Source organism: Leuresthes tenuis, unplaced genomic scaffold, assembly GCF_036924035.1.
Source record: "Leuresthes tenuis unplaced genomic scaffold, fLeuTen1.0.hap1 SCAF_1, whole genome shotgun sequence".
NCBI classification, from domain to species: domain Eukaryota; kingdom Metazoa; phylum Chordata; class Actinopteri; order Atheriniformes; family Atherinopsidae; genus Leuresthes; species Leuresthes tenuis.
Window position 1 is genome coordinate 5,575,252 of NW_027325355.1, and position 26,642 is coordinate 5,601,893.

A 26,642-nucleotide genomic window follows, 5' to 3' on the forward strand; every position below is an offset into this window, starting at 1 on the left:
GTCTGTCACAAATGTGCATTATATAGGTACTGGAATCATACGGTTACTCTATGTAACCAGATAATTGCAGAGAAAGGCTGATATGTAGTGGGCACATCTTCATCCCTGATGTGATTATTACCTGCAGTTGAAACTGAGACTCTCAGATCACTTCGTGTCTGCCTACAAAGCAACAGCAGCTGAAGATGACCAACTTCCTCATGTGTCACAGGGTGATCAGACGTTGCAACAAAAGACATGCAGGTGGTAGAGAGAAGAGAAAAAGCTTACAGCACCTGGTATTCCCAAGTAGTCTCCCATCCAAGTACTAACCAGGCCCAACCCTGCTTGGCTTCTGAGATCAGACGAGGTTGGGCATATTCAGGGTGGTGTGGCCGTAAGCAAAAATATCTGTGAACAATGTGCATTATATAGGTACTGGAATCATACGGTTCCTCTATGTAACCAGATAATTGCCGAGAAAGGCTGATGCGTATTGGGCACATCTTCTTCCCTGTAGTGAATATTCTCTCCAGCGGAAACTGAGACTCTCAGATCACTTCGTGTCTGCCGACAAAGCAGCAGCAGCTGAAGATGACCAACTTCCTCATGTGTCACAGGGTGATCAGACGTTGCAACAAAAGACATGCATGTGGTAGAGAGAAGAGAAAAAGCTTAAAGCACCTGGTATTCCCAAGCGGTCTCCCATCCAAGTACTAACCAGGCCCAACCTTGCTTGGCTTCCGAGATCAGACGAGGTCGGGCATATTCAGGGTGGTGAGGCTGTAAGCAACAATGTCTGTCACAAATGTGCATTATATCGGTACTGGAATCATACAGTTCCTCTATGTAACCAGATTATTGCCAAGAAAGGCTAACTTGTAGTCGGCACATCTTCATCCCTGAAGTGATTATTACCTGCAGTTGAAACTGAGACTCTCAGATCACTTCGTGTCTGCCAACAAAGCAGCAGCTGAAGATGACCAACTTCCTCATGTGTCACAGGGTGATCAGACGTTGCAACAAAAGACATGCAGGTGGTAGAGAGAAGGGAAATAGCTTACAGAACCTGGTATTCCCAAGTAGTCTCCCATCCAAGTACTAACCAGGCCCAACCCTGCTTGGCTTCCGAGATCAGATGAGGTTGGGCATGTTCAGGGTGGTGTGGCCGTAAGCAACAATATCTGTGAACAATGTGCATTATATAGGTACTGGAATCATACGGTTCCTCTATGTAACCAGATAATTGCTGAGAAAGGCTGATGCGTATTAGGCACATCTTCTTCCCTGTCGTGATTATTCTCTCCAGCGGAAACTGAGACTCTAAGATCACTTCGTGTCTGCCGACAAAGCAGCAGCAGCTGAAGATGACCAACTTCCTCATGTGTCACAGGGTGATCAGACGTTGCAACAAAAGACATGCACGTGGTAGAGAGAAGAGAAAAAGCTTACAGCACCTGGTATTCCCAAGCGGTCTCCCATCCAAGTACTAACCAGGCCCAATCCTGCTTGGCTTCCGAGATCAGACGAGGTCGGGCATGTTCAGGGTGGTGTGGCCGTAAGCAACAATGTCTGTGACAAATGTGCATTATATCGGTACTGGAATCATACAGTTCCTCTATGTAACCAGATAATTGCCGAGAAAGGCTAACTTGTAGTGGGCACATCTTCATCCCTGATGTGATTATTACCTGCAGTTGAAACTGAGACTCTCAGATCACTTCGTGTCTGCCAACAAAGCAGCAGCAGCTGAAGATGACCAACTTCCTCATGTGTCACAGGGTGATCAGATGTTGCAACAAAAGACATGCATGTGGTAGAGAGAAGAGAAAAAGCTTACAGCACCTGGTATTCCCAAGCGGTCTCCCATCCAAGTAGTAACCAGGCCCAACCTTGCTTGGCTTCCGAGATCAGACGAGGTCGGGCAAATTCAGGGTGGTGTGGCTGTAAGCAACAATGTCTGTCACAAATGTGCATTATATAGGTACTGGAATCATACGGTTACTCTATGTAACCAGATAATTGCAGAGAAAGGCTGATATGTAGTGGGCACATCTTCATCCCTGATGTGATTATTACCTGCAGTTGAAACTGAGACTCTCAGATCACTTCGTGTCTGCCAACAAAGCAGCAGCAGCTGAAGATGACCAACTTCCACATGTGTCACAGGGTGATCAGACGTTGCAACAAAAGACATGCAGGTGGTAGAGAGAAGAGAAAAAGCTTAAAGCACCTGGTATTCCCAAGTGGTCTCCCATCCAAGTACTAACCAGGCCCAACCCTGCTTGGCTTCCGAGATCAGACGAGGTCGGGCATATTCAGGGTGGTGTGACTGTAAGCAACAATGTCTGTCACAAATGTGCATTATATAGGTACTGGAATCATACGGTTACTCTATGTAACCAGATAATTGCAGAGAAAGGCTGATATGTAGTGGGCACATCTTCATCCCTGAAGTGATTATTACCTGCAGTTGAAACTGAGACTCTCAGATCACTTCGTGTCTGCCAACAAAGCAGCAGCTGAAGATGACCAACTTCCTCATGTGTCACAGGGTGATCAGACGTTGCAACAAAAGACATGCAGGTGGTAGAGAGAAGGGAAATAGCTTACAGAACCTGGTATTCCCAAGTAGTCTCCCATCCAAGTACTAATCAGGCCCAACCCTGCTTGGCTTCCGAGATCAGATGAGGTTGGGCATGTTCAGGGTGGTGTGGCCATAAGCAACAATATCTGTCACAAATGTGCATTATATAGGTACTGGAATCATACGGTTACTCTATGTAACCAGATAATTGCAGAGAAAGGCTGATATGTAGTGGGCACATCTTCATCCCTGATGTGATTATTACCTGCAGTTGAAACTGAGACTCTCAGATAACTTCGTGTCTGCCAACAAAGCAGCAGCAGCTGAAGATGACCAACTTCCACATGTGTCACAGGGTGATCAGATGTTGCAACAAAAGACATGCATGTGGTCGAGAGAAGAGAAAAAGCTTACAGCACCTGGTATTCCCAAGCGGTCTCCCATCCAAGTACTAACCAGGCCCAACCTTGCTTGGCTTCCGAGATCAGACGAGGTCGGGCAAATTCAGGGTGGTGTGGCTGTAAGCAACAATGTCTGTCACAAATGTGCATTATATAGGTACTGGAATCATACGGTTACTCTATGTAACCAGATAATTGCAGAGAAAGGCTGATATGTAGTGGGCACATCTTCATCCCTGATGTGATTATTACCTGCAGTTGAAACTGAGACTCTCAGATCACTTCGTGTCTGCCAACAAAGCAGCAGCTGAAGATGACCAACTTCCTCATGTGTCACAGGGTGATCAGACGTTGCAACAAAAGACATGCAGGTGGTAGAGAGAAGAGAAAAAGCTTACAGCACCTGGTATTCCCAAGCGGTCTCCCATCCAAGTACTAACCAGGCCCAACCTTGCTTGGCTTCTGAGATCAGACGAGGTTGGGCATGTTCAGGGTGGTGTGGCCGTAAGCAAAAATATCTGTGAACAATGTGCATTATATAGGTACTGGAATCATACGGTTACTCTATGTAACCAGATAATTGCCGAGAAAGGCTGATATGTAGTGGGCACATCTTCATCCCTGATGTGATTATTACCTGCAGTTGAAACTGAGACTCTCAGATCACTTCGTGTCTGCCAACAAAGCAGCAGCAGCTGAAGATGACCAACTTCCTCATGTGTCACAGGGTGATCAGACGTTGCAACAAAAGACATGCAGGTGGTAGAGAGAAGAGAAAAAGCTTACTGCACCTGGTATTCCCAAGCGGTCTCCCATCCAAGTACTAACCAGGCCCAACCTTGCTTGGCTTCCGAGATCAGACGAGGTCGGGCAAATTCAGGGTGGTGTGGCTGTAAGCAACAATGTCTGTCACAAATGTGCATTATATAGGTACTGGAATCATACGGTTACTCTATGTAACCAGATAATTGCAGAGAAAGGCTGATATGTAGTAGGCACATCTTCATCCCTGATGTGATTATTACCTGCAGTTGAAACTGAGACTCTCAGATCACTTCGTGTCTGCCAACAAAGCAGCAGCAGCTGAAGATGACCAACTTCCTAATGTGTCACATGGTGATCAGACGTTGCAACAAAAGACACGCAGGTGGTAGAGAGAAGAGAAAAAGCTTACAGCACCTGGTATTCCAAAGCAGTCTCCCATCCAAGTACTAACCAGGCCCAACCCTGCTTGGCTTCCGAGATCAGACGAGGTCAGGTATATTCAGGGTGGTGTGGCCGTAAGCAACAGTATCTGTGAACAATGTGCATTATATAGGTACTGGAATCATACGGTTACTCTATGTAACCAGATAATTGCAGAGAAAGGCTGATATGTAGTGGGCACATCTTCATCCCTGATGTGATTATTACCTGCAGTTGAAACTGAGACTCTCAGATCACTTCGTGTCTGCCAACAAAGCAGCAGCTGAAGATGACCAACTTCCTCATGTGTCACAGGGTGATCAGACGTTGCAACAAAAGACATGCATGTGGTAGAGAGAAGAGAAAAAGCTTACAGCACCTGGTATTCCCAAGCGGTCTCTTATCCAAGTACTAACCAGGCCCAACCTTGCTTGGCTTCCCAGATCAGACGAGGTCGGGCAAATTCAGGGTGGTGTGGCTGTAAGCAACAATATCTGTCACAAATGTGCATTATATAGGTACTGGAATCATACGGTTACTCTATGTAACCAGATAATTGCAGAGAAAGGCTGATATGTAGTGGGCACATCTTAATCCCTGATGTGATTATTACCTGCAGTTGAAACTGAGACTCTCAGATCACTTCGTGTCTGCCAACAAAGCAGCAGCAGCTGAAGATGACCAACTTCCACATGTGTCACAGGGTGATCAGACGTTGCAACAAAAAACATGCAGGTGGTAGAGAGAAGAGAAAAAGCTTAAAGCACCTGGTATTCCCAAGTGGTCTCCCATCCAAGTACTAACCAGGCCCAACCCTGCTTGGCTTCCGAGATCAGACGAGGTCTGGCATATTCAGGGTGGTGTGACTGTAAGCAACAATGTCTGTCACAAATGTGCATTATATAGGTACTGGAATCATACGGTTACTCTATGTAACCAGATAATTGCAGAGAAAGGCTGATATGTAGTGGGCACATCTTCATCCCTGATGTGATTATTACCTGCAGTTGAAACTGAGACTCTCAGATCACTTCGTGTCTGCCTACAAAGCAACAGCAGCTGAAGATGACCAACTTCCTCATGTGTCACAGGGTGATCAGACGTTGCAACAAAAGACATGCAGGTGGTAGAGAGAAGAGAAAAAGCTTACAGCACCTGGTATTCCCAAGTAGTCTCCCATCCAAGTACTAACCAGGCCCAACCCTGCTTGGCTTCTGAGATCAGACGAGGTTGGGCATATTCAGGGTGGTGTGGCCGTAAGCAAAAATATCTGTGAACAATGTGCATTATATAGGTACTGGAATCATACGGTTCCTCTATGTAACCAGATAATTGCCGAGAAAGGCTGATGCGTATTGGGCACATCTTCTTCCCTGTAGTGAATATTCTCTCCAGCGGAAACTGAGACTCTCAGATCACTTCGTGTCTGCCGACAAAGCAGCAGCAGCTGAAGATGACCAACTTCCTCATGTGTCACAGGGTGATCAGACGTTGCAACAAAAGACATGCATGTGGTAGAGAGAAGAGAAAAAGCTTAAAGCACCTGGTATTCCCAAGCGGTCTCCCATCCAAGTACTAACCAGGCCCAACCTTGCTTGGCTTCCGAGATCAGACGAGGTCGGGCATATTCAGGGTGGTGAGGCTGTAAGCAACAATGTCTGTCACAAATGTGCATTATATCGGTACTGGAATCATACAGTTCCTCTATGTAACCAGATTATTGCCAAGAAAGGCTAACTTGTAGTCGGCACATCTTCATCCCTGAAGTGATTATTACCTGCAGTTGAAACTGAGACTCTCAGATCACTTCGTGTCTGCCAACAAAGCAGCAGCTGAAGATGACCAACTTCCTCATGTGTCACAGGGTGATCAGACGTTGCAACAAAAGACATGCAGGTGGTAGAGAGAAGGGAAATAGCTTACAGAACCTGGTATTCCCAAGTAGTCTCCCATCCAAGTACTAACCAGGCCCAACCCTGCTTGGCTTCCGAGATCAGATGAGGTTGGGCATGTTCAGGGTGGTGTGGCCGTAAGCAACAATATCTGTGAACAATGTGCATTATATAGGTACTGGAATCATACGGTTCCTCTATGTAACCAGATAATTGCTGAGAAAGGCTGATGCGTATTAGGCACATCTTCTTCCCTGTCGTGATTATTCTCTCCAGCGGAAACTGAGACTCTAAGATCACTTCGTGTCTGCCGACAAAGCAGCAGCAGCTGAAGATGACCAACTTCCTCATGTGTCACAGGGTGATCAGACGTTGCAACAAAAGACATGCACGTGGTAGAGAGAAGAGAAAAAGCTTACAGCACCTGGTATTCCCAAGCGGTCTCCCATCCAAGTACTAACCAGGCCCAATCCTGCTTGGCTTCCGAGATCAGACGAGGTCGGGCATGTTCAGGGTGGTGTGGCCGTAAGCAACAATGTCTGTGACAAATGTGCATTATATCGGTACTGGAATCATACAGTTCCTCTATGTAACCAGATAATTGCCGAGAAAGGCTAACTTGTAGTGGGCACATCTTCATCCCTGATGTGATTATTACCTGCAGTTGAAACTGAGACTCTCAGATCACTTCGTGTCTGCCAACAAAGCAGCAGCAGCTGAAGATGACCAACTTCCTCATGTGTCACAGGGTGATCAGATGTTGCAACAAAAGACATGCATGTGGTAGAGAGAAGAGAAAAAGCTTACAGCACCTGGTATTCCCAAGCGGTCTCCCATCCAAGTAGTAACCAGGCCCAACCTTGCTTGGCTTCCGAGATCAGACGAGGTCGGGCAAATTCAGGGTGGTGTGGCTGTAAGCAACAATGTCTGTCACAAATGTGCATTATATAGGTACTGGAATCATACGGTTACTCTATGTAACCAGATAATTGCAGAGAAAGGCTGATATGTAGTGGGCACATCTTCATCCCTGATGTGATTATTACCTGCAGTTGAAACTGAGACTCTCAGATCACTTCGTGTCTGCCAACAAAGCAGCAGCAGCTGAAGATGACCAACTTCCACATGTGTCACAGGGTGATCAGACGTTGCAACAAAAGACATGCAGGTGGTAGAGAGAAGAGAAAAAGCTTAAAGCACCTGGTATTCCCAAGTGGTCTCCCATCCAAGTACTAACCAGGCCCAACCCTGCTTGGCTTCCGAGATCAGACGAGGTCGGGCATATTCAGGGTGGTGTGACTGTAAGCAACAATGTCTGTCACAAATGTGCATTATATAGGTACTGGAATCATACGGTTACTCTATGTAACCAGATAATTGCAGAGAAAGGCTGATATGTAGTGGGCACATCTTCATCCCTGAAGTGATTATTACCTGCAGTTGAAACTGAGACTCTCAGATCACTTCGTGTCTGCCAACAAAGCAGCAGCTGAAGATGACCAACTTCCTCATGTGTCACAGGGTGATCAGACGTTGCAACAAAAGACATGCAGGTGGTAGAGAGAAGGGAAATAGCTTACAGAACCTGGTATTCCCAAGTAGTCTCCCATCCAAGTACTAATCAGGCCCAACCCTGCTTGGCTTCCGAGATCAGATGAGGTTGGGCATGTTCAGGGTGGTGTGGCCATAAGCAACAATATCTGTCACAAATGTGCATTATATAGGTACTGGAATCATACGGTTACTCTATGTAACCAGATAATTGCAGAGAAAGGCTGATATGTAGTGGGCACATCTTCATCCCTGATGTGATTATTACCTGCAGTTGAAACTGAGACTCTCAGATAACTTCGTGTCTGCCAACAAAGCAGCAGCAGCTGAAGATGACCAACTTCCACATGTGTCACAGGGTGATCAGATGTTGCAACAAAAGACATGCATGTGGTCGAGAGAAGAGAAAAAGCTTACAGCACCTGGTATTCCCAAGCGGTCTCCCATCCAAGTACTAACCAGGCCCAACCTTGCTTGGCTTCCGAGATCAGACGAGGTCGGGCAAATTCAGGGTGGTGTGGCTGTAAGCAACAATGTCTGTCACAAATGTGCATTATATAGGTACTGGAATCATACGGTTACTCTATGTAACCAGATAATTGCAGAGAAAGGCTGATATGTAGTGGGCACATCTTCATCCCTGATGTGATTATTACCTGCAGTTGAAACTGAGACTCTCAGATCACTTCGTGTCTGCCAACAAAGCAGCAGCTGAAGATGACCAACTTCCTCATGTGTCACAGGGTGATCAGACGTTGCAACAAAAGACATGCATGTGGTAGAGAGAAGAGAAAAAGCTTACAGCACCTGGTATTCCCAAGTAGTCTCCCATCCAAGTACTAACCAGGCCCAACCCTGCTTGGCTTCCGAGATCAGACGAGGTCGGGCATGTTCAGGGTGGTTTGGCCGTAAGCGACAATGTCTGTGACAAATGTGAATTATATAGGTACTGGAATCATACAGTTCCTCTATGTAACCAGATAATTGCCAAGAAAGGCTGATATGTAGTGGGCATATCTTCATCCTTGATGTGATTACTACCTGTAGTTGAAACTGAGACTCTCAGATCACTTCGTGTCTGCCAACAAAGCAGCAGCAGCTGAAGATGACCAACTTCCTCATGTGTCACAGGGTCATCAGACTTTGCAACAAAAGACATGCAGGTGCTAGAGAGAAGAGAAAAAGCTTAAAGCACCTGGTATTCCCAAGTGGTCTCCCATCCAAGTACTAACCAGGCCCAACCCTGCTTGGCTTCCGAGATCAGACGAGGTCGGGCATGTTCAGGGTGGTTTGGCCGTAAGCGACAATGTCTGTGACAAATGTGAATTATAAAGGTACTGGAATCATACAGTTCCTCTATGTAACCAGATAATTGCCAAGAAAGGCTGATATGTAGTGGGCATATCTTCATCCTTGATGTGATTACTACCTGTAGTTGAAACTGAGACTCTCAGATCACTTCGTGTCTGCCAACAAAGCAGCAGCAGCTGAAGATGACCAACTTCCACATGTGTCACAGGGTGATCAGACGTTGCAACAAAAGACATGCAGGTGGTAGAGAGAAGAGAAAAAGCTTACAGCACCTGGTATTCCAAAGCAGTCTCCCATCCAAGTACTAACCAGGCCCAACCCTGCTTGGCTTCCGAGATCAGATGAGGTTGGGCATGTTCAGGGTGGTGTGGCCGTAAGCAACAATATCTGTGAACAATGTGCATTATATAGGTACTGGAATCATACGGTTCCTCTATGTAACCAGATAATTGCTGAGAAAGGCTGATGCGTATTAGGCACATCTTCTTCCCTGTCGTGATTATTCTCTCCAGCGGAAACTGAGACTCTCAGATCACTTTGTGTCTGCCGACAAAGCAGCAGCTGAAGATGACCAACTTCCTCATGTGTCACAGGGTGATCAGACGTTGCAACAAAAGACATGCACGTGGTAGAGAGAAGAGAAAAAGCTTACAGCACCTGGTATTCCCAAGCGGTCTCCCATCCAAGTACTAACCAGGACCAACCCTGCTTGGCTTCCGAGATCAGACGAGGTCAGGCATATTCAGGGTGGTGTGGCCGTAAGCAACAATGTCTGTGACAAATGTGCATTATATCGGTACTGGAATCATACAGTTCCTCTATGTAACCAGATAATTGCCGAGAAAGGCTAACTTGTAGTGGGCACATCTTCATCCCTGATGTGATTATTACCTGCAGTTGAAACTGAGTCTCTCAGATCACTTCGTGTCTGCCAACAAAGCAGCAGCAGCTGAAGATGACCAACTTCCACATGTGTCACAGGGTGATCAGACGTTGCAACAAAAGACATGCAGGTGGTAGAGAGAAGAGAAAAAGCTTACAGCACCTGGTATTCCCAAGTAGTCTCCCATCCAAGTACTAACCAGGCCCAACCCTGCTTGGCTTCCGAGATCAGACGAGGTCGGGCATGTTCAGGGTGATTTGGCTGTAAGCGACAATGTCTGTGACAAATGTGAATTATATAGGTACTGGAATCATACAGTTCCTCTATGAAACCAGATAATTGCCAAGAAAGGCTGATATGTAGTGGGCATATCTTCATCCTTGATGTGATTACTACCTGTAGTTGAAACTGAGACTCTCAGATCACTTCGTGTTTGCCAACAAAGCAGCAGCAGCTGAAGATGACCAACTTCCTCATGTGTCACAGGGTGATCAGACGTTGCAACAAAAGACATGCATGTGGTAGAGAGAAGAGAAAAAGCTTACAGCACCTGGTATTCCCAAGCGGTCTCCCATCCAAGTACTAACCTGGCCCAACCCTGCTTGGCTTCCGAGATCAGACGAGGTCAGGCATTTTCAGGGTGGTGTGGCCGTAAGCAACAATATCTGTGAATAATGTGCATTATATAGGTACTGGAATCATACGGTTACACTATGTAACCACATAATTGCAGAGAAAGGCTGATATGTAGTGGGCACATCTTCATCCCTGATGTGATTATTACCTGCAGTTGAAACTGAGACTCTCAGATCACTTCGTGTCTGCCTACAAAGCAACAGCAGCTGAAGATGACCAACTTCCTCATGTGTCACAGGGTGATCAGACGTTGCAACAAAAGACATGCATGTGGTAGAGAGAAGAGAAAAAGCTTACAGCACCTGGTATTCCCAAGCGGTCTCCCATCCAAGTACTAACCAGGCCCAACCTTGCTTGGCTTCCGAGATCAGACGAGGTCGGGCATATTCAGGGTGGTGAGGCTGTAAGCAACAATGTCTGTGACAAATGTGCATTATATAGGTACTGGAATCATACAGTTCCTCTATGTAACCAGATAATTGCCGAGAAAGGCTGATATGTAGTGGGCACATCTTCATCCCTGAAGTGATTATTACCTGCAGTTGAAACTGAGACTCTCAGATCACTTCGTGTCTGCCAACAAAGCAGCAGCTGAAGATGACCAACTTCCTCATGTGTCACAGGGTGATCAGACGTTGCAACAAAAGACATGCATGTGGTAGAGAGAAGAGAAAAATCTTACAGCACCTGGTATTCCCAAGCGGTCTCCCATCCAAGTACTAACCAGGCCCAACCCTGCTTGGCTTCCGAGATCAGATGAGGTTGGGCATGTTCAGGGTGGTGTGGCCGTAAGCAACAATATCTGTGAACAATGTGCATTATATAGGTACTGGAATCATACGGTTCCTCTATGTAACCAGATAATTGCTGAGAAAGGCTGATGCGTATTAGGCACATCTTCTTCCCTGTCGTGATTATTCTCTCCAGCGGAAACTGAGACTCTCAGATCACTTTGTGTCTGCCGACAAAGCAGCAGCTGAAGATGACCAACTTCCTCATGTGTCACAGGGTGATCAGACGTTGCAACAAAAGACATGCACGTGGTAGAGAGAAGAGAAAAAGCTTACAGCACCTGGTATTCATAAGCAGTCTCCCATCCAAGTACTAACCAGGCCCAACCCTGCTTGGCTTCCGAGATCAGACGAGGTCGGGCATGTTCAGGGTGGTTTGGCCGTAAGCGACAATGTCTGTGACAAATGTTAATTATATATGTACTGGAATCATACAGTTCCTCTATGTAACCAGATAATTGCCAAGAAAGGCTGATATGTAGTGGGCATATCTTCATCCTGGATGTGATTACTACCTGTAGTTGAAACTGAGACTCTCAGATCACTTCGTGTCTGCCAACATAGCAGCAGCAGCTGAAGATGACCAACTTCCTCATGTGTCACAGGGTGATCAGACGTTGCAACAAAAGACATGCAGGTGGTAGAGAGAAGAGAAAAAGCTTACAGTACCTGATATTCCCAAGCAGTCTCCCATCCAAGTACTAACCAGGCCCAACCCTGCTTGGCTTCCGAGATCAGACGAGGTCGGGCATGTTCAGGGTGGTTTGGCCGTAAGCGACAATGTCTGTGACAAATGTGAATTATATATGTACTGGAATCATACAGTTCCTCTATGTAACCAGATAATTGCCAAGAAAGGCTGATATGTAGTGGGCGTATCTTCATCCTGGATGTGATTATTACCTGCAGTTGAAACTGAGACTCTCATATCACTTCGTGTCTGCCAACAAAGCAGCAGCAGCTGAAGATGACCAACTTCCTCATGTGTCACAGGGTGATCAGACGTTGCAACAAAAGACATGCATGTGGTAGGGAGAAGAGAAAAAGCTTACAGCACCTGGTATTCCCAAGCGGTCTCCCATCCAAGTACTAACCAGGCCCAACCTTGCTTGGCTTCTGAGATCAGACGAGGTTGGGCATATTCAGGGTGGTGTGGCCGTAAGCAACAATATCTGTGAACAATGTGCATTATATCGGTACTGGAATCATACAGTTCCTCTATGTAACCAGATAATTGCCGAGAAAGAATGATATGTAGTGGGCACATCTTAATCCCTGATGTGATTATTACCTGCAGTTGAAACTGAGACTCTCAGATCACTTCGTGTCTGCCAACAAAGCAGCAGCAGCTGAAGATGACCAACTTCCTCATGTGTCACAGGGTGATCAGACGTTGCAACAAAAGACATGCAGGTGGTAGAGAGAAGAGAAAAAGCTTACAGCACCTGGTATTCCCAAGTGGTCTCCCATCCAAGCACTAACCAGGCCAAACCCTGCTTGGCTTCTGAGATCAGACGAGGTCGTGCATGTTCAGGGTGGTGTGGCTGTAAGCGACAATGTCTGTGAAAAATGTGAATTATATAGGTACTGGAATCATACAGTTCCTCTATGTAACCAGATAATTGCCAAGAAAGGCTGATATGTAGTGGGCACATCTTCATCCCTGATGTGATTATTACCTGCAGTTGAAACTGAGACTCTCATATCACTTCGTGTCTGCCAACAAAGCAGCAGCAGCTGAAGATGACCAACTTCCTCATGTGTCACAGGGTGATCAGACGTTGCAACAAAAGACATGCAGGTGGTAGAGAGAAGAGAAAAAGCTTACAGCACCTGGTATTCATAAGCAGTCTCCCATCCAAGTACTAACCAGGCCCAACCCTGCTTGGGTTCCGAGATCAGACGAGGTCTGGCATGTTCAGGGTGGTGTGGCCGTAAGCAACAATATCTGTGAACAATGTGCATTATATAGGTACTGGAATCATACGGTTACACTATGTAACCAGATAATTGCCGAGAAAGGCTGATATGTAGTGGGCACATCTTCATCCCTGATGTGATTATTACCTGCAGTTGAAACTGAGACTCTCAGATCACTTCGTGTCTGCCAACAAAGCAGCAGCAGCTGAAGATGACCAACTTCCTCGTGTGTCACAGGGTGATCAGACGTTGCAACAAAAGACATGCAGGTGGTAGAGAGAAGAGAAAAAGCTTACAGCACCTGGTATTCCCAAATAGTCTCCCATCCAAGTACTAACCAGGGCCAACCCTGCTTGGCTTCTGAGATCAGACGAGGTTTGGCATGTTCAGGGTGGTGTGGCCGTAAGCAAAAATAGCTGTGAACAATGTGCATTATATAGGTACTGGAATCATACGGTTCCTCTATGTAACCAGATAATTGCTGAGAAAGGCTGATGCGTATTGGGCACATCTTCTTCCCTGTCGTGATTGTTCTCTCCAGCGGAAACTGAGACTCTCAGATCACTTCGTGTCTGCCAACAAAGCAGCAGCAGCTGAAGATGACCAACTTCCTCATGTGTCACAGGGTGATCAGACATTGCAACAAAAGACATGCAGGTGGTAGAGAGAAGAGAAAAAGCTTACAGCACCTGGTATTCCAAAGCAGTCTCCAATCCAAGTACTAACCAGGCCCAACCCTGCTTGGGTTCCGAGATCAGACGAGGTCAGGTATATTCAGGGTGGTGTGGCCGTAAGCAACAATATCTGTGAACAATGTGCATTATATAGGTACTGGAATCATACGGTTACACTATGTAACCAGATAATTGCCGAGAAAGGCTGATATGTAGTGGGCACATCTTCATCCCTGATGTGATTATTACCTGCAGTTGAAACTGAGACTCTCAGATCACTTCGTGTCTGCCAACAAAGCAGCAGCAGCTGAAGATGACCAACTTCCTCATGTGTCACAGGGTGATCAGACGTTGCAACAAAAGACATGCAGGTGGTAGAGAGAAGAGAAAAAGCTTACAGCACCTGGTATTCCCAAGCGGTCTCCCATCCAAGTACTAACCAGGCCCAACCCTGCTTGGGTTCCGAGATCAGACGAGGTCAGGTATATTCAGGGTGGTGTGGCCGTAAGCAACAATGTCTGTGACAAATGTGCATTATATAGGTACTGGAATCATACGGTTCCTCTATGTAACCAGATAATTGCAGAGAAAGGCTAACTTGTAGTGGGCACATCTTCTTCCCTGTCGTGATTATTATCTGCAGTTGAAACTGAGAATCTCAGATCACTTCGTGTCTGCCAACAAAGCAGCAGCAGCTGAAGATGACCAACTTCCTCATGTGTCACAGGGTGATCAGACGTTGCAACAAAAGACATGCATGTGGTAGAGAGAAGAGAAAAAGCTTACAGCACCTGGTATTCCCAAGCAGTCTCCCATCCAAGTACTAACCAGGCCCAACCTTGCTTGGCTTCCGAGATCAGACGAGATCGGGCAAATTCAGGGTGGTGTGGCTGTAAGCAACAATGTCTGTCACAAATGTGCATTATATAGGTACTGGAATCATACGGTTACTCTATGTAACCAGATAATTGCAGAGAAAGGCTGATATGTAGTGGGCACATCTTCATCCCTGTCGTGATTATTCTCTCCAGCGGAAACTGAGACTCTCAGATCACTTCGTGTCTGCCAACAAAGCAGCAGCAGCTGAAGATGACCAACTTCCTCATGTGTCACAGGGTGATCAGACGTTGCAACAAAAGACATGCAGGTGGTAGAGAGAAGAGAAAAAGCTTACAGCACCTGGTATTCCCAAGCGGTCTCCCATCCAAGTACTAACCAGGCCCAACCCTGCTTGGCTTCCGAGATCAGACGAGGTCGGGCATGTTCAGGGTGGTGTGGCCGTAAGCAACAATGTCTGTGACAAATGTGCATTATATCGGTACTGGAATCATACAGTTCCTCTATGTAACCAGATAATTGCCGAGAAAGGCTAACTTGTAGTGGGCACATCTTCATCCCTGATGTGATTATTATCTGTAGTTGAAACTGAGACTCTCAGATCACTTTGTGTCTGCCACCAAAGCAGCAGCAGCTGAAGATGACCAACTTCCTCATGTGTCACAGGGTGATCAGACGTTGCAACAAAAGACATGCATGTGGTAGAGAGAAGAGAAAAAGCTTACAGCTCCTGGTATTCCCAAGCGGTCTCCCATCCAAGTACTAACCAGGCCCAACCCTGCTTGGCTTCCGAGATCAGACGAGGTCGGGCATGTTCAGGGTGGTGTGGCAGTAAGCAACAATGTCTGTCACAAATGTGCATTATATAGGTACTGGAATCATACGGTTACTCTATGTAACCAGATAATTGCCGAGAAAGGCTGATATGTAGTGGGCACATCTTCATCCCTGATGTGATTATTACCTGCAGTTGAAACTGAGACTCTCAGATCACTTCGTGTCTGCCAACAAAGCAGCAGCAGCTGAAGATGACCAACTTCCTCATGTGTCACAGGGTGATCAGACGTTGCAACAAAAGACATGCAGGTGGTAGAGAGAAGAGAAATAGCTTACAGCACCTGGTATTCCTAGGCGGTCTCCCATCCAAGTACTAACCAGGCCCAACCCTGCTTGGCTTCCGAGATCAGACGAGGTCGGGCATATTCAGGGTGGTGTGGCCGTAAGCAACAATGTCTGTGACAAATGTGCATTATATCGGTACTGGAATCATACAGTTCCTCTATGTAACCAGATAATTGCTGAGAAAGGCTAACTTGTAGTGGGAACATCTTCTTCCCTGACGTGATTATTACCTGCAGTTGAAACTGAGACTCTCAGATTACTTCGTGTCTTCCAACAACGCAGCAGCAGCTGAAGATGACCAACTTCCTCATGTGTCACAGGGTGATCAGACGTTGCAACAAAAGACATGCAGGTGCTAGAGAGAAGAGAAAAAGCTTACAGCACCTGGTATTCCCAGGTAGTCTCCCATCCAAGTACTAACCTTGCCCAACCCTGCTTGGCTTCCGAGATCAGACGAGGTCGTGCATGTTTAGGGTAGTGTGGCCATAAGCGACAATGTCTGTGACAAATGTGCATTATATAGGTACTAGAATCATACAGTTCCTCTATGTAACAAGATAATTGCCAAGAAAGGCTGATATGTAGTGGGCATATCTTCATCCTTGATGTGATTACTACCTGTAGTTGAAACTGAGACTCTCAGATCACTTCGTGTCTGCCAACAAAGCAGCAGCAGCTGAAGATGACCAACTTCCTCGTGTGTCACAGGGTGATCAGACGTTGCAACAAAAGACATGCAGGTGGTAGAGAGAAGAGAAAAAGCTTACAGCACCTGGTATTCCCAAGCAGTCTCCCATCCAAGTACTAACCAGGCCCAACCCTGCTTGGCTTCCGAGATCAGACGAGGTCGGGCATATTCAGGGTGGTGTGGCCGTAAGCAACAATATCTGTGAACAATGTGCATTATATAGGTACTGGAATCATACGGTTACTCTATGTAACCAGATAATTGCAGAGAAAGGCTGATATGTAGTGGGCACATCTTAATCCCTGATGTGATTATTACCTGCAGTTGAAACTGAGACTCTCAGATCACTTCGTGTCTGCCAACAAAGCAGCAGCAGCTGAAGATGACCAACTTCCTCATGTGTCACAGGGTGATCAGACGTTGCAACAAAAGACATGCAGGTGGTAGAGAGAAGAGAAAAAGCTTACAGAACCTGGTATTCCCAAGCAGTCTCCCATCCAAGTACTAACCAGGCCCAACCCTGCTTGGCTTCCGAGATCAGACGAGGTCGGGCTTATTCAGGGTGGTGTGGCTGTAAGCAACAATGTCTGTGACAAATGTTTATTATATAGGTACTGGAATCATACGGTTACTCTATGTAACCAGATAATTGCCGAGAAAGGCTGATATGTAGTGGGCACATCTTCATCCCTGATGTGATTATTACCTGCAGTTGAAACTGAGACTCTCAGATCACTTCGTGTCTGCCAACAAAGCAGCAGCAGCTGAAGATGACCAACTTCCTCATGTGTCACAGGGTGATCAGACGTTGCAACAAAAGACATGCAGGTGGTAGAGAGAAGAGAAAAAGCTTACAGCACCTGGTATTCCTAAGCGGTCTCCCATCCAACTACTAACCAGAACCAACCCTGCTTGGCTTCCTCGATCAGATGAGGTTGGGTATGTTCAGGGTGGTGTGGCCGTAAGAAAACAATGTCTGTCACAAATGTGCATTATATAGGTACTGGAATCATACGGTTACTCTATGTAACCAGATAATTGCCGAGAAAGGCTAACTTGTAGTGGGCACATCTTCTTCCCTGTCGTGATTATTATCTGCAGTTGAAACTGAGATCTCAGATCACTTCGTGTCTGCCAACAAAGCAGCAGCAGCTGAAGATGACATACTTCCTCATGTGTCACAGGGTGATCAGACGTTGCAACAAAAGACATGCAGGTGGTAGAGAGAAGAGAAATAGCTTACAGGACCTGGTATTCCCAAGCAGTCTCCCATCCAAGTACTAACCAGGCCAGACCCTGCTTGGCTTCCGAGATCAGACGACATCGGGCATGTTCAGGGTGGTGTGGCCGTAAGCAACAATGTCTGTGACAAATGTTCATTATATCGGTACTGGAATCATACAGTTCCTCTATGTAACCAGATAATTGCCGAGAAAGGCTAACGTGTAGTGGGCACATCTTCTTCCCTGACGTGATTATTATCTGCAGTTGAAATTTATAATCTCAGATTACTTCGTGTCTTCCAACAAAGCAGCAGCAGCTGAAGATGACCAACTTCCTCATGTGTCACAGGGTGATCAGACGTTGCAACAAAAGACATGCAGGTGGTAGAGAGAAGAGAAAAAGCTTACAGCACCTGGTATTCCCAAGCAGTCTCCCATCCAAGTACTAACCAGGCCCAACCCTGCTTGGCTTCCGAGATCAGACGAGGTTGGGCACATTCAGGGTGGTGTGGTTGTAAGCAACAATGTCTGTCACAAATGTGCATTATATAGGTACTGGAATCATACGGTTACTCTATGTAACCAGATAATTGCCGAGAAAGGCTGATATGTAGTGGGAACATCTTCATCCCTGATGTGATTATTACCTGCAGTTGAAACTGAGACTCTCAGATCACTTCGTGTCTGCCAACAAAGCAGCAGCAGCTGAAGATGATCAACTTCCTCATGTGTTTCACAGGGTGATCAGACGTTGCAACAAAAGACATGCAGGTGGTAGAGAGAAGAGAGAAAGCTTACAGCACCTGGTATTCCCAAGCGGTCTCCCATCCAAGTACTAACCAGGCCCAACCCTGCTTGGCTTTCGAGATCAGACGAGGTCAGGCATATTCAGGGTGGTGTGGCCGTAAGCAACAATATCTGTGGACAATGTGCATTATATAGGTACAGGAATCATACGGTTACTCTATGTAACCAGATAATTGCAGAGAAAGGCTGATATGTAGTGGGCACATCTTAATCCCTGATGTGATTATTACCTGCAGTTGAAACTGAGACTCTCAGATCACTTCGTGTCTGCCAACAAAGCAGCAGCAGCTGAAGATGACCAACTTCCTCATGTGTCACAGGGTGATCAGACGTTGCAACAAAAGACATGCAGGCGCTAGAGAGAAGAGAAAAAGCTTACAGCACCTGGTATTCCCAAGCAGTCTCCCATCCAAGTACTAACCAGGCACAACCCTGCTTGGCTTCCGAGATCAGACGAGGTCGGGCACATTCAGGGTGGTGTGGTTGTAAGCAACAATGTCTGTCACAAATGTGCATTATATAGGTACTGGAATCATACGGTTCCTCTATGTAACCAGATAATTGCCGAGAAAGGCTGATGCGTATTGGGCACATCTTCTTCCCTGTCGTGATTATTCTCTCCAGCGGAAACTGAGACTCTCAGATCACTTCGTGTCTGCCAACAAAGCAGCAGCACCTGAAGATGACCAACTTCCTCATGTGTCACAGGGTCATCAGACGTTGCAACAAAAGACATGCAGGTGGTAGAGAGAAGAAGCTTACAGCACCTGGTATTCCCAAGCAGTCTCCCATCCAAGTACTAACCAGGCCCAACCCTGCTTGGCTTCCGAGATCAGATGAGGTCGGGCATATTCAGGGTGGTGTGGCTGTAAGCAACAATGTCTGTCACAAATGTGCATTATATAGGTACTGGAATCATACGGTTACTCTATGTAACCAGATAATTGCAGAGAAAGGCTGATATGTAGTGGGCACATCTTCATCCCTGATGTGATTATTACCTGCAGTTGAAACTGAGACTCTCAGATCACTTCGTGTCTGCCAACAAAGCAGCAGCAGCTGAAGATGACCAACTTCCTCATGTGTCACAGGGTGATCAGACGTTGCAACAAAAGACATGCAGGCGCTAGAGAGAAGAGAAAAAGCTTACAGCACCTGGTATTCCCAAGCAGTCTCCCATCCAAGTACTAACCAGGCCCAACCCTGCTTGGCTTCCGAGATCAGACGAGGTCGGGCACATTCAGGGTGGTGTGGTTGTAAGCAACAATGTCTGTCACAAATGTGCATTATATAGGTACTGGAATCATACGGTTCCTCTATGTAACCAGATAATTGCCGAGAAAGGCTGATGCGTATTGGGCACATCTTCTTCCCTGTCGTGATTATTCTCTCCAGCGGAAACTGAGACTCTCAGATCACTTCGTGTCTGCCAACAAAGCAGCTGCAGCTGAAGATGACCAACTTCCTCATGTGTCACAGGGTCATCAGACGTTGCAACAAAAGACATGCAGGTGGTAGAGAGAAGAAGCTTACAGCACCTGGTATTCCCAAGCAGTCTCCCATCCAAGTACTAACCAGGCCCAACCCTGCTTGGCTTCCGAGATCAGATGAGGTCGGGCATATTCAGGGTGGTGTGGCTGTAAGCAACAATGTCAGTCACAAATGTGCATTATATAGGTACTGGAATCATACGGTTACTCTATGTAACCAGATAATTGCAGAGAAAGGCTGATATGTAGTGGGCACATCTTCATCCCTGATGTGATTATTACCTGCAGTTGAAACTGAGACTCTCAGATCACTTCGTGTCTGCCAACAAAGCAGCAGCAGCTGAAGATGACCAACTTCCTCATGTGTCACAGGGTGATCAGACGTTGCAAAAAAAGACATGCATGTGGTAGAGAGAAGAGAAAAAGCTTACAGCACCTGGTATTCCCAAGCGGTCTCCCATCCAAGTACTAACCAGGTCCAACCTTGCTTGGCTTCCGAGACCAGACAAGGTCGGGCATATTCAGGGTGGTGTGGCTGTAAGCAACAATGTCTGTCACAAATGTGCATTATATAGGTACTGGAATCATACGGTTACTCTATGTAACCAGATAATTGCCGAGAAAGGCTGATATGTAGTGGGCACATCTTCTTCCCTGATGTGATTATTACCTGCAGTTGAAACTGAGACTCTCAGATCACTTCGTGTCTGCCAACAAAGCAGCAGCAGCTGAAGATGACCAACTTCCTCATGTGTCACAGGGTGATCAGACGTTGCAAAAAAAGACATGCATGTGGTAGAGAGAAGAGAAAAAGCTTACAGCACCTGGTATTCCCAAGCGGTCTCCCATCCAAGTACTAACCAGGCCCAACCCTGCTTGGCTTCCGAGATCAGACGAGGTCGGGCATATTCAGGGTGGTGTGGCTGTAAGCAACAATGTCTGTCACAAATGTGCATTATATAGGTACTGGAATCATACGGTTACTCTATGTAACCAGATAATTGCCGAGAAAGGCTGATATGTAGTGGGCACATCTTCTTCCCTGATGTGATTATTACCTGCAGTTGAAACTGAGACTCTCAGATCATTTCGTGTCTGCTAACAAAGCAGCAGCAGCTGAAGATGACCAACTTCCTCATGTGTCACAGGGTGATCAGACGTTGCAACAAAAGACATGCACGTGGTAGAGAGAAGAGAAAAAGCTTACAGCACCTGGTATTCCCAAGCAGTCTCCCACCCAAGTACTAACCAGGTCCAACCCTGCTTGGCTACCGAGATCAGACGAGGTCTGGTATTTTCAGGGTGGTGTGGCCGTAAGCAACAATGTCTTTGACAAATGTGCATTATATAGGTACTGGAATCATACGGTTACTCTATGTAACCAGATAATTGCAGAGAAAGGCTGATATGTAGTGGGCACATCTTCATCCCTGATGTGATTATTACCTGCAGTTGAAACTGAGACTCTCAGATCACTTCGTGTCTGCCAACAAAGCAGCAGCAGCTGAAGATGACCAACTTCCTCATGTGTCACAGGGTCATCAGACGTTGCAACAAAAGACATGCAGGTGGTAGAGAGAAGAGAAAAAGCTTACAGCACCTGGTATTCCCAAGCAGTCTCCCATCTAAGTACTAACCAGGCCCAACCCTGCTTGGCTTCCGAGATCAGACGAGGTCGGGCATATTCAGGGTGGTGTGGCCGTAAGTAACAATATGTGTGAACAATGTGCATTATATAGGTACTGGAATCATACGGTTACTCTTTGTAACCAGATAATTGCCGAGAAAGGCTGATATGTAGTGGGCACATCTTCTTCCCTGATGTGATTATTACCTGCAGTTGAAACTGAGACTCTCAGATCATTTCGTGTCTGCTAACAAAGCAGCAGCAGCTGAAGATGACCAACTTCCTCATGTGTCACAGGGTGATCAGACGTTGCAACAAAAGACATGCACGTGGTAGTGAGAAGAGAAAAAGCTTACAGCACCTGGTATTCCCAAGCAGTCTCCCACCCAAGTACTAGCCAGGTCCAACCCTGCTTGGCTACCGAGATCAGACGAGGTCTGGTATTTTCAGGGTGGTGTGGCCGTAAGCAACAATGTCTTTGACAAATGTGCATTATATAGGTACTGGAATCATACAGTTCCTCTATGTAACCAGATAATTGCCGAGAAAGGCTAAATTGTAGTGGGCACATCTTCATCCCTGATGTGATTATTACCTGCAGTTGAAACTGAGACTCTCAGATCACTTCGTGTCTGCCAACAAAGCAGCAGCAGCTGAAGATGACCAACTTCCTCATGTGTCACAGGGTGATCAGACGTTGCAACAAAAGACAAGCAGGTGGTAGAGAGAAGAGAAGAAGCTTACAGCACCTAGTATTCCCAAGCGGTCCCCCATCCAAGTACTTCCCAGGCCCAACCCTGCTTGGTTTCCGAGATCAGACGAGGTCGGGCATGTTCAGGGTGGTGTGGCCGTAAGCAACAATGTCTATCACAAATGTGCATTATATAAGTGCTGGAATCATACGGTTACTCTATGTAACCAGATAATTGCAGAGAAAGGCTGATATGTAGAGGGCACATCTTCATCCCTGATGTGATTATTACCTGCAGTTGAAACTGAGACTCTCAGATCACTTCGTGTCTGCCAACAAAGCAGCAGCAGCTGAAGATGACCAACTTCCTCATGTGTCACAGGGTGATCAGACGTTGCAACAAAAGACATGCAGGTGGTAGAGAGAAGAGAAAAAGCTTACAGCACATGGTATTCCCAAGCAGTCTCCCATCCAAGTACTAACCAGGCCCAACCCTGCTTGGCTTCCAATATCAGACGAGGTCGGGAATATTCAGGGTGGTGTGGCCGTAAGTAACAATGTCTGTCACAAATGTGCATTATATAGGTACTAGAATCATACAGTTCCTCTAATTAACCAGATAATTGCTGAGAAAGGCTGATGCGTATTGGGCACATCTTCTTCCCTGTCGTGATTATTCTCTCCAGCGGAAACTGAGACTCTCAGATCACTTCGTGTCTGCCAACATAGCAGCAGCAGCTGAAGATGACCAACTTACTCATGTGTCACAGGGTGATCAGACGTTGCAACAAAAAACATGCAGGGTGCAGTGAGAAGAGAAAAAGCTTACAGCACCTGGTATTCCCAAGCAGTCTCCCATCCAAGTACTAACCAGGCCCAACCACTGCTTGGCTTCCGAGATCAGACGAGGTTGGGTATTTTCACGGTGGTGTGGCCGTAAATAACAATATGTGTGAACAATGTGCATTATATAGGTACTGGAATCATACGGTTACTCTTTGTAACCAGATAATTGCCGAGAAAGGCTGACTTGTAGTGGGCATATCTTCATCCCTGATGTGATTATTACCTGCAGTTGAAACTGAGACTCTCAGATCACTTCATGTCTGCCAACAAAGCAGCAGCAGCTGAAGATGACCAACTTCCTCATGTGTCACAGGGTGATCAGACGTTGCAACAAAAGACATGCATGTGGTAGAGAGAAGAGAAAAAGCTTACAGCACCTGGTATTCCCAAGCGGTCTCCCATCCAAGTACTAACCAGGCCCAACCCTGCTTGGATTCCGAGATCAGACGAGGTCGGGTATTTTCAGGGTGGTGTGGCCGTAAGCAGCAATGTCTGTGACAAATGTGCATTATATAGGTACTGGAATCATACAGTTCCTCTATGTAACCAGATAATTGCCGAGAAAGGCTGACTTGTAGTGGGCACATCTTCTTCCCTGAAGTAATTATTCTCTGCAGCTGAAACTGAGACTCTCAGATCACTTCATGTCTGCCAACAAAGCAGCAGCAGCTGAAGATGACCAATTTCCTCATGTGTCCAAGATCGGACGTGTTCAGGGTGGTTTGTCTGTAAGCAAAAGTCACCATGACAAATATATATTATATAGCTGCTGGAACCATATGTTTCTTCTAGTTTTTCACATAATTGGCTTGAGAGGCTGATGCTGATCCTGCACATGTTCTTCTCTCGTGTTGGTTCTCTGCAGCTGAAAGTGAGACTCTCAGATAACTTTGTGTCAGTTGACCTCTTCTGTTCCCTGTGTGTAGTTTTGTGTTCAGCGTCACACAGAGAGACCGAGGCTGCTTAGTTAGATGAAATCATCACAAATTGCTCATTTTTAAACAGTTACATTATATTTTAGAAGTCAGAACACAGTAATAGATGTTGTTTCAGCATCTATAAAAAGCTGATTTGTGACTGATTATCTCGCTTACGGCCATACCACCCTGAACACGTCCGATCTCGTTCGATCTCGGAAGCTAAGCAAGGTTGGGCCTGGTTAGTATTTGCATGGGAGACCGCCTGGGAATATGAGGTGCTGTAAGTTATTTACACCTGCAGGAGGCGCTGCTGCTCACTCAACACAGACAGCTTCTTGACATACATCACATTGGGAAGGAATCAGTCAAATAAATTCACTTTTCAATCTTTGTCAAACACTGGAAATGAGCGCACACATAAACCTCATTTAGGTCACTCATTCATATCATCTTCCAGCACTGCTCAGCTCACAGTGACTTCATCTGTCTGAATTCTTCTGGATACCAAACACACACAAATATTATTGTCTCACGTTAGTCTGCAGACTGTTAACAGATCTTCCTGCAGTCTGCAGATTCATCCCATTTCCTTCCTTCCTAAGAATCCCTGCTGATATCCAAGGTGCTGATCCCAGATCTACTCAGATGTCCCAGGTTCTCCTCTGCTTTTATCCTCACACACTGAACTGTCTCCTCATCTATGTGTTAACAACCAGAACCCACTGATGTGGGCTCAGAAATAAAGTTGTTTCCAATGTTTTCCAAACACAAATGAATACATTTCAGAAATGTACTGAGGCCAGATAGAAAAAGTGCACGTGCAGCCACTTTAAACTGTCAAATAGGCAATTTAACGGCAGTTATATTTATGTTTCGCCACTAGATGCAGCTATGATTTTATGGCCATAGAGGAAGTCCGTATAACACGTTTGTTTTAAGTGTTTTGATGTTTATATTTATTGTTTAGCAATGTTTAAAGGATATAGTTAATAACATTTGGTGTTAGGTAAAAGTTAAAAGTTAAAACTTGATAAGTTTAGTTTAAGGTGACCGTGATGTCACTTCCGGTTTTAAAAAGCGGTCCGGTAAACTGGTATCATTGATATGGATCCAATTAAGAAAGCAATCAACGAAGACCATAAGCGGTTTTAAGTTTACCGGTTTGTCCACTTGCAGGCCGAAGTGGTATATAAGTTTATGTTTGTAAATAATATATTTTCTTTTAGTTGAGGCATGTGTAATGTAATATTTGTACATCATTTGTGTTTTATCAGTTCTACGGTGTACTTGTGGTGAAAGCCGACGATGAAGACCACAGTAAAAATCAGTGAAAAGAACACAAGTCTCGTATCTGTGAACAAGCCGGCATATGTTTTTTTCCAAAGACCACGTCCAGCATTTGATTGAAATTGACCTCTCTGCCCCCTGTATTTCCACACTGCTGGTGTATCAGTGAGAACACTGAAACGCAGAATGCGACAGTGGGGCCTCTCAAAAAGGGAAGGCTACAGTAAAATGACAGATGATGAACTTGACAGCTTGGTCTCTGCCATCAAGCAAGACTCCCAGAATTTGGGTTGGTGCTTTTTACAGAAAGTTTTTCTTTGCATTATATCATGCACTTGTCCATAGCATTATAAAAAGATTTGTGTCATAATAGTAACATTTGAAATGACAGGGCTTTCCACAGGCACCGGCTGCCGGCCATATAGCCTCCACAACTAAGTCTAGCTGAGGGCCGGCTACTTTAATGACTGGTATTTTTATAGCCTAAAGGCTATCGATATTATTTTTTCAATTTTCTAGTCTGTGCCTTAGTGGAGAGTCCTGGACATTATCATAACAACGGTCATCATAGCATGTATACCTGAGAAAAAGTGAAATGCCTAAATTGTTTGTTCACATGATTATCAATCAATATATCTTAAATAAAAGTGGTTTTCACTTCTTTTTCTACAGGTCACAGAATGGTAAAAGGTCGTCTTAGGGCTTTAGGCCACAGAGTTCAGTGGACAGAGTGTGGGATTCGATGCACCGGGTTGATAGTCTAAGAATACTACAGAGAATGACAAGCCTCGGATGTGTTGTGAGAAGGACCTACAATGATCCTCTGTCACTCGTACATATAGATACCAACCACAAGTTGATCAGGTAAGCTGACAGCAAAGGACATCACATGGACATTATATATTTATATATTAATTTAAAAAATGGTCTATGGCATACATTCTGCAGATTTCTGGAATCTGGTGTAATGGACCACGATGTAGCTGCATTAAACAATTGATACATTTTTATTTCACAGATATGGTGTGGTAATGTTTGGAATAGATGTTTCTTTAAGAAAGGTCAGTGTCGCCATGGAGATTATAGTGTGGGATATAATATTCAACTTAATTTTGTTAAAGCTATACTTTTCTTTCTGGCAATTCTACACTTTCCTTTTGTAATCTTAAAATGCTCCTAATAAGCTTATGGCGCACTAAAATGTAAAAGCAAGCCACCAGGTGTTGAAACTACACGCGAACTACAACGCAGGCCGTGCTAACATTAGCCTGGTAGATCACAAGTTGTTTATATT

At 45.6% G+C, this 26,642-nt stretch overlaps 1 protein-coding gene, 31 non-coding genes and 31 pseudogenes across 32 annotated transcripts in view; 1 reads left to right on the forward strand and 62 right to left on the reverse strand.

The window, feature by feature from the left end:
• Nucleotides 1–26,642, reverse strand: part of LOC140301715 (NLR family CARD domain-containing protein 3-like) — a 483,071-nt gene that overhangs the window by 379,810 nt on the left and 76,619 nt on the right. The gene's annotated exons all lie outside the window — the stretch shown is intronic.
• Nucleotides 264–382, reverse strand: LOC140302923 (5S ribosomal RNA; annotated as a pseudogene).
• Nucleotides 652–770, reverse strand: LOC140302752 (5S ribosomal RNA; annotated as a pseudogene).
• On the reverse strand, nt 1,037–1,155 carry LOC140297174 (5S ribosomal RNA; annotated as a pseudogene).
• Nucleotides 1,425–1,543, reverse strand: LOC140290363 (5S ribosomal RNA). The gene has a single exon (XR_011912346.1). It is a non-coding gene; the product is annotated as a 5S ribosomal RNA (ribosomal RNA).
• On the reverse strand, nt 1,813–1,931 carry LOC140299780 (5S ribosomal RNA; annotated as a pseudogene).
• Nucleotides 2,201–2,319, reverse strand: LOC140297695 (5S ribosomal RNA). The gene has a single exon (XR_011913407.1). It is a non-coding gene; the product is annotated as a 5S ribosomal RNA (ribosomal RNA).
• LOC140314179 (5S ribosomal RNA) lies at nt 2,586–2,704 on the reverse strand (annotated as a pseudogene).
• On the reverse strand, nt 2,974–3,092 carry LOC140297315 (5S ribosomal RNA). Its single transcript, XR_011913061.1, has one exon. It is a non-coding gene; the product is annotated as a 5S ribosomal RNA (ribosomal RNA).
• Nucleotides 3,359–3,477, reverse strand: LOC140310306 (5S ribosomal RNA; annotated as a pseudogene).
• On the reverse strand, nt 3,747–3,865 carry LOC140299702 (5S ribosomal RNA; annotated as a pseudogene).
• LOC140297833 (5S ribosomal RNA) lies at nt 4,135–4,253 on the reverse strand. Its single transcript, XR_011913534.1, has one exon. It is a non-coding gene; the product is annotated as a 5S ribosomal RNA (ribosomal RNA).
• On the reverse strand, nt 4,520–4,638 carry LOC140293088 (5S ribosomal RNA; annotated as a pseudogene).
• On the reverse strand, nt 4,908–5,026 carry LOC140300222 (5S ribosomal RNA; annotated as a pseudogene).
• LOC140302925 (5S ribosomal RNA) lies at nt 5,296–5,414 on the reverse strand (annotated as a pseudogene).
• LOC140302763 (5S ribosomal RNA) lies at nt 5,684–5,802 on the reverse strand (annotated as a pseudogene).
• LOC140297185 (5S ribosomal RNA) lies at nt 6,069–6,187 on the reverse strand (annotated as a pseudogene).
• Nucleotides 6,457–6,575, reverse strand: LOC140290376 (5S ribosomal RNA). Its single transcript, XR_011912347.1, has one exon. It is a non-coding gene; the product is annotated as a 5S ribosomal RNA (ribosomal RNA).
• LOC140299782 (5S ribosomal RNA) lies at nt 6,845–6,963 on the reverse strand (annotated as a pseudogene).
• On the reverse strand, nt 7,233–7,351 carry LOC140297696 (5S ribosomal RNA). Its single transcript, XR_011913408.1, has one exon. It is a non-coding gene; the product is annotated as a 5S ribosomal RNA (ribosomal RNA).
• LOC140314182 (5S ribosomal RNA) lies at nt 7,618–7,736 on the reverse strand (annotated as a pseudogene).
• LOC140297316 (5S ribosomal RNA) lies at nt 8,006–8,124 on the reverse strand. Its single transcript, XR_011913062.1, has one exon. It is a non-coding gene; the product is annotated as a 5S ribosomal RNA (ribosomal RNA).
• Nucleotides 8,391–8,509, reverse strand: LOC140318574 (5S ribosomal RNA). The gene has a single exon (XR_011917840.1). It is a non-coding gene; the product is annotated as a 5S ribosomal RNA (ribosomal RNA).
• Nucleotides 8,779–8,897, reverse strand: LOC140295334 (5S ribosomal RNA). Its single transcript, XR_011912860.1, has one exon. It is a non-coding gene; the product is annotated as a 5S ribosomal RNA (ribosomal RNA).
• Nucleotides 9,167–9,285, reverse strand: LOC140299859 (5S ribosomal RNA; annotated as a pseudogene).
• On the reverse strand, nt 9,552–9,670 carry LOC140297582 (5S ribosomal RNA). The gene has a single exon (XR_011913305.1). It is a non-coding gene; the product is annotated as a 5S ribosomal RNA (ribosomal RNA).
• On the reverse strand, nt 9,940–10,058 carry LOC140297627 (5S ribosomal RNA). The gene has a single exon (XR_011913346.1). It is a non-coding gene; the product is annotated as a 5S ribosomal RNA (ribosomal RNA).
• Nucleotides 10,328–10,446, reverse strand: LOC140299745 (5S ribosomal RNA). The gene has a single exon (XR_011914763.1). It is a non-coding gene; the product is annotated as a 5S ribosomal RNA (ribosomal RNA).
• Nucleotides 10,716–10,834, reverse strand: LOC140297935 (5S ribosomal RNA). Its single transcript, XR_011913626.1, has one exon. It is a non-coding gene; the product is annotated as a 5S ribosomal RNA (ribosomal RNA).
• On the reverse strand, nt 11,101–11,219 carry LOC140298366 (5S ribosomal RNA). Its single transcript, XR_011914021.1, has one exon. It is a non-coding gene; the product is annotated as a 5S ribosomal RNA (ribosomal RNA).
• On the reverse strand, nt 11,486–11,604 carry LOC140298536 (5S ribosomal RNA). The gene has a single exon (XR_011914173.1). It is a non-coding gene; the product is annotated as a 5S ribosomal RNA (ribosomal RNA).
• Nucleotides 11,874–11,992, reverse strand: LOC140298374 (5S ribosomal RNA). The gene has a single exon (XR_011914028.1). It is a non-coding gene; the product is annotated as a 5S ribosomal RNA (ribosomal RNA).
• On the reverse strand, nt 12,262–12,380 carry LOC140308531 (5S ribosomal RNA; annotated as a pseudogene).
• On the reverse strand, nt 12,650–12,768 carry LOC140289759 (5S ribosomal RNA; annotated as a pseudogene).
• On the reverse strand, nt 13,038–13,156 carry LOC140271708 (5S ribosomal RNA; annotated as a pseudogene).
• Nucleotides 13,426–13,544, reverse strand: LOC140288993 (5S ribosomal RNA; annotated as a pseudogene).
• LOC140302872 (5S ribosomal RNA) lies at nt 13,814–13,932 on the reverse strand (annotated as a pseudogene).
• On the reverse strand, nt 14,202–14,320 carry LOC140289376 (5S ribosomal RNA). Its single transcript, XR_011912249.1, has one exon. It is a non-coding gene; the product is annotated as a 5S ribosomal RNA (ribosomal RNA).
• On the reverse strand, nt 14,590–14,708 carry LOC140293750 (5S ribosomal RNA). The gene has a single exon (XR_011912706.1). It is a non-coding gene; the product is annotated as a 5S ribosomal RNA (ribosomal RNA).
• LOC140297465 (5S ribosomal RNA) lies at nt 14,978–15,096 on the reverse strand. The gene has a single exon (XR_011913197.1). It is a non-coding gene; the product is annotated as a 5S ribosomal RNA (ribosomal RNA).
• On the reverse strand, nt 15,366–15,484 carry LOC140297767 (5S ribosomal RNA). Its single transcript, XR_011913473.1, has one exon. It is a non-coding gene; the product is annotated as a 5S ribosomal RNA (ribosomal RNA).
• LOC140300531 (5S ribosomal RNA) lies at nt 15,754–15,872 on the reverse strand. The gene has a single exon (XR_011914840.1). It is a non-coding gene; the product is annotated as a 5S ribosomal RNA (ribosomal RNA).
• On the reverse strand, nt 16,142–16,260 carry LOC140289078 (5S ribosomal RNA; annotated as a pseudogene).
• On the reverse strand, nt 16,530–16,648 carry LOC140310351 (5S ribosomal RNA). The gene has a single exon (XR_011916434.1). It is a non-coding gene; the product is annotated as a 5S ribosomal RNA (ribosomal RNA).
• Nucleotides 16,918–17,036, reverse strand: LOC140299853 (5S ribosomal RNA; annotated as a pseudogene).
• On the reverse strand, nt 17,306–17,424 carry LOC140295006 (5S ribosomal RNA; annotated as a pseudogene).
• On the reverse strand, nt 17,694–17,812 carry LOC140289001 (5S ribosomal RNA; annotated as a pseudogene).
• Nucleotides 18,082–18,200, reverse strand: LOC140300872 (5S ribosomal RNA; annotated as a pseudogene).
• On the reverse strand, nt 18,472–18,590 carry LOC140295784 (5S ribosomal RNA). The gene has a single exon (XR_011912902.1). It is a non-coding gene; the product is annotated as a 5S ribosomal RNA (ribosomal RNA).
• Nucleotides 18,860–18,978, reverse strand: LOC140297295 (5S ribosomal RNA; annotated as a pseudogene).
• Nucleotides 19,243–19,361, reverse strand: LOC140301155 (5S ribosomal RNA). The gene has a single exon (XR_011914904.1). It is a non-coding gene; the product is annotated as a 5S ribosomal RNA (ribosomal RNA).
• Nucleotides 19,631–19,749, reverse strand: LOC140297546 (5S ribosomal RNA). The gene has a single exon (XR_011913272.1). It is a non-coding gene; the product is annotated as a 5S ribosomal RNA (ribosomal RNA).
• LOC140301167 (5S ribosomal RNA) lies at nt 20,014–20,132 on the reverse strand. The gene has a single exon (XR_011914905.1). It is a non-coding gene; the product is annotated as a 5S ribosomal RNA (ribosomal RNA).
• On the reverse strand, nt 20,402–20,520 carry LOC140298327 (5S ribosomal RNA). The gene has a single exon (XR_011913985.1). It is a non-coding gene; the product is annotated as a 5S ribosomal RNA (ribosomal RNA).
• Nucleotides 20,790–20,908, reverse strand: LOC140298588 (5S ribosomal RNA). The gene has a single exon (XR_011914221.1). It is a non-coding gene; the product is annotated as a 5S ribosomal RNA (ribosomal RNA).
• LOC140299382 (5S ribosomal RNA) lies at nt 21,178–21,296 on the reverse strand (annotated as a pseudogene).
• On the reverse strand, nt 21,566–21,684 carry LOC140297953 (5S ribosomal RNA). The gene has a single exon (XR_011913642.1). It is a non-coding gene; the product is annotated as a 5S ribosomal RNA (ribosomal RNA).
• Nucleotides 21,954–22,072, reverse strand: LOC140299900 (5S ribosomal RNA; annotated as a pseudogene).
• LOC140284673 (5S ribosomal RNA) lies at nt 22,342–22,460 on the reverse strand. The gene has a single exon (XR_011910211.1). It is a non-coding gene; the product is annotated as a 5S ribosomal RNA (ribosomal RNA).
• LOC140289038 (5S ribosomal RNA) lies at nt 22,730–22,848 on the reverse strand (annotated as a pseudogene).
• LOC140291041 (5S ribosomal RNA) lies at nt 23,118–23,237 on the reverse strand (annotated as a pseudogene).
• Nucleotides 23,507–23,625, reverse strand: LOC140291267 (5S ribosomal RNA). The gene has a single exon (XR_011912436.1). It is a non-coding gene; the product is annotated as a 5S ribosomal RNA (ribosomal RNA).
• LOC140299905 (5S ribosomal RNA) lies at nt 24,230–24,348 on the forward strand (annotated as a pseudogene).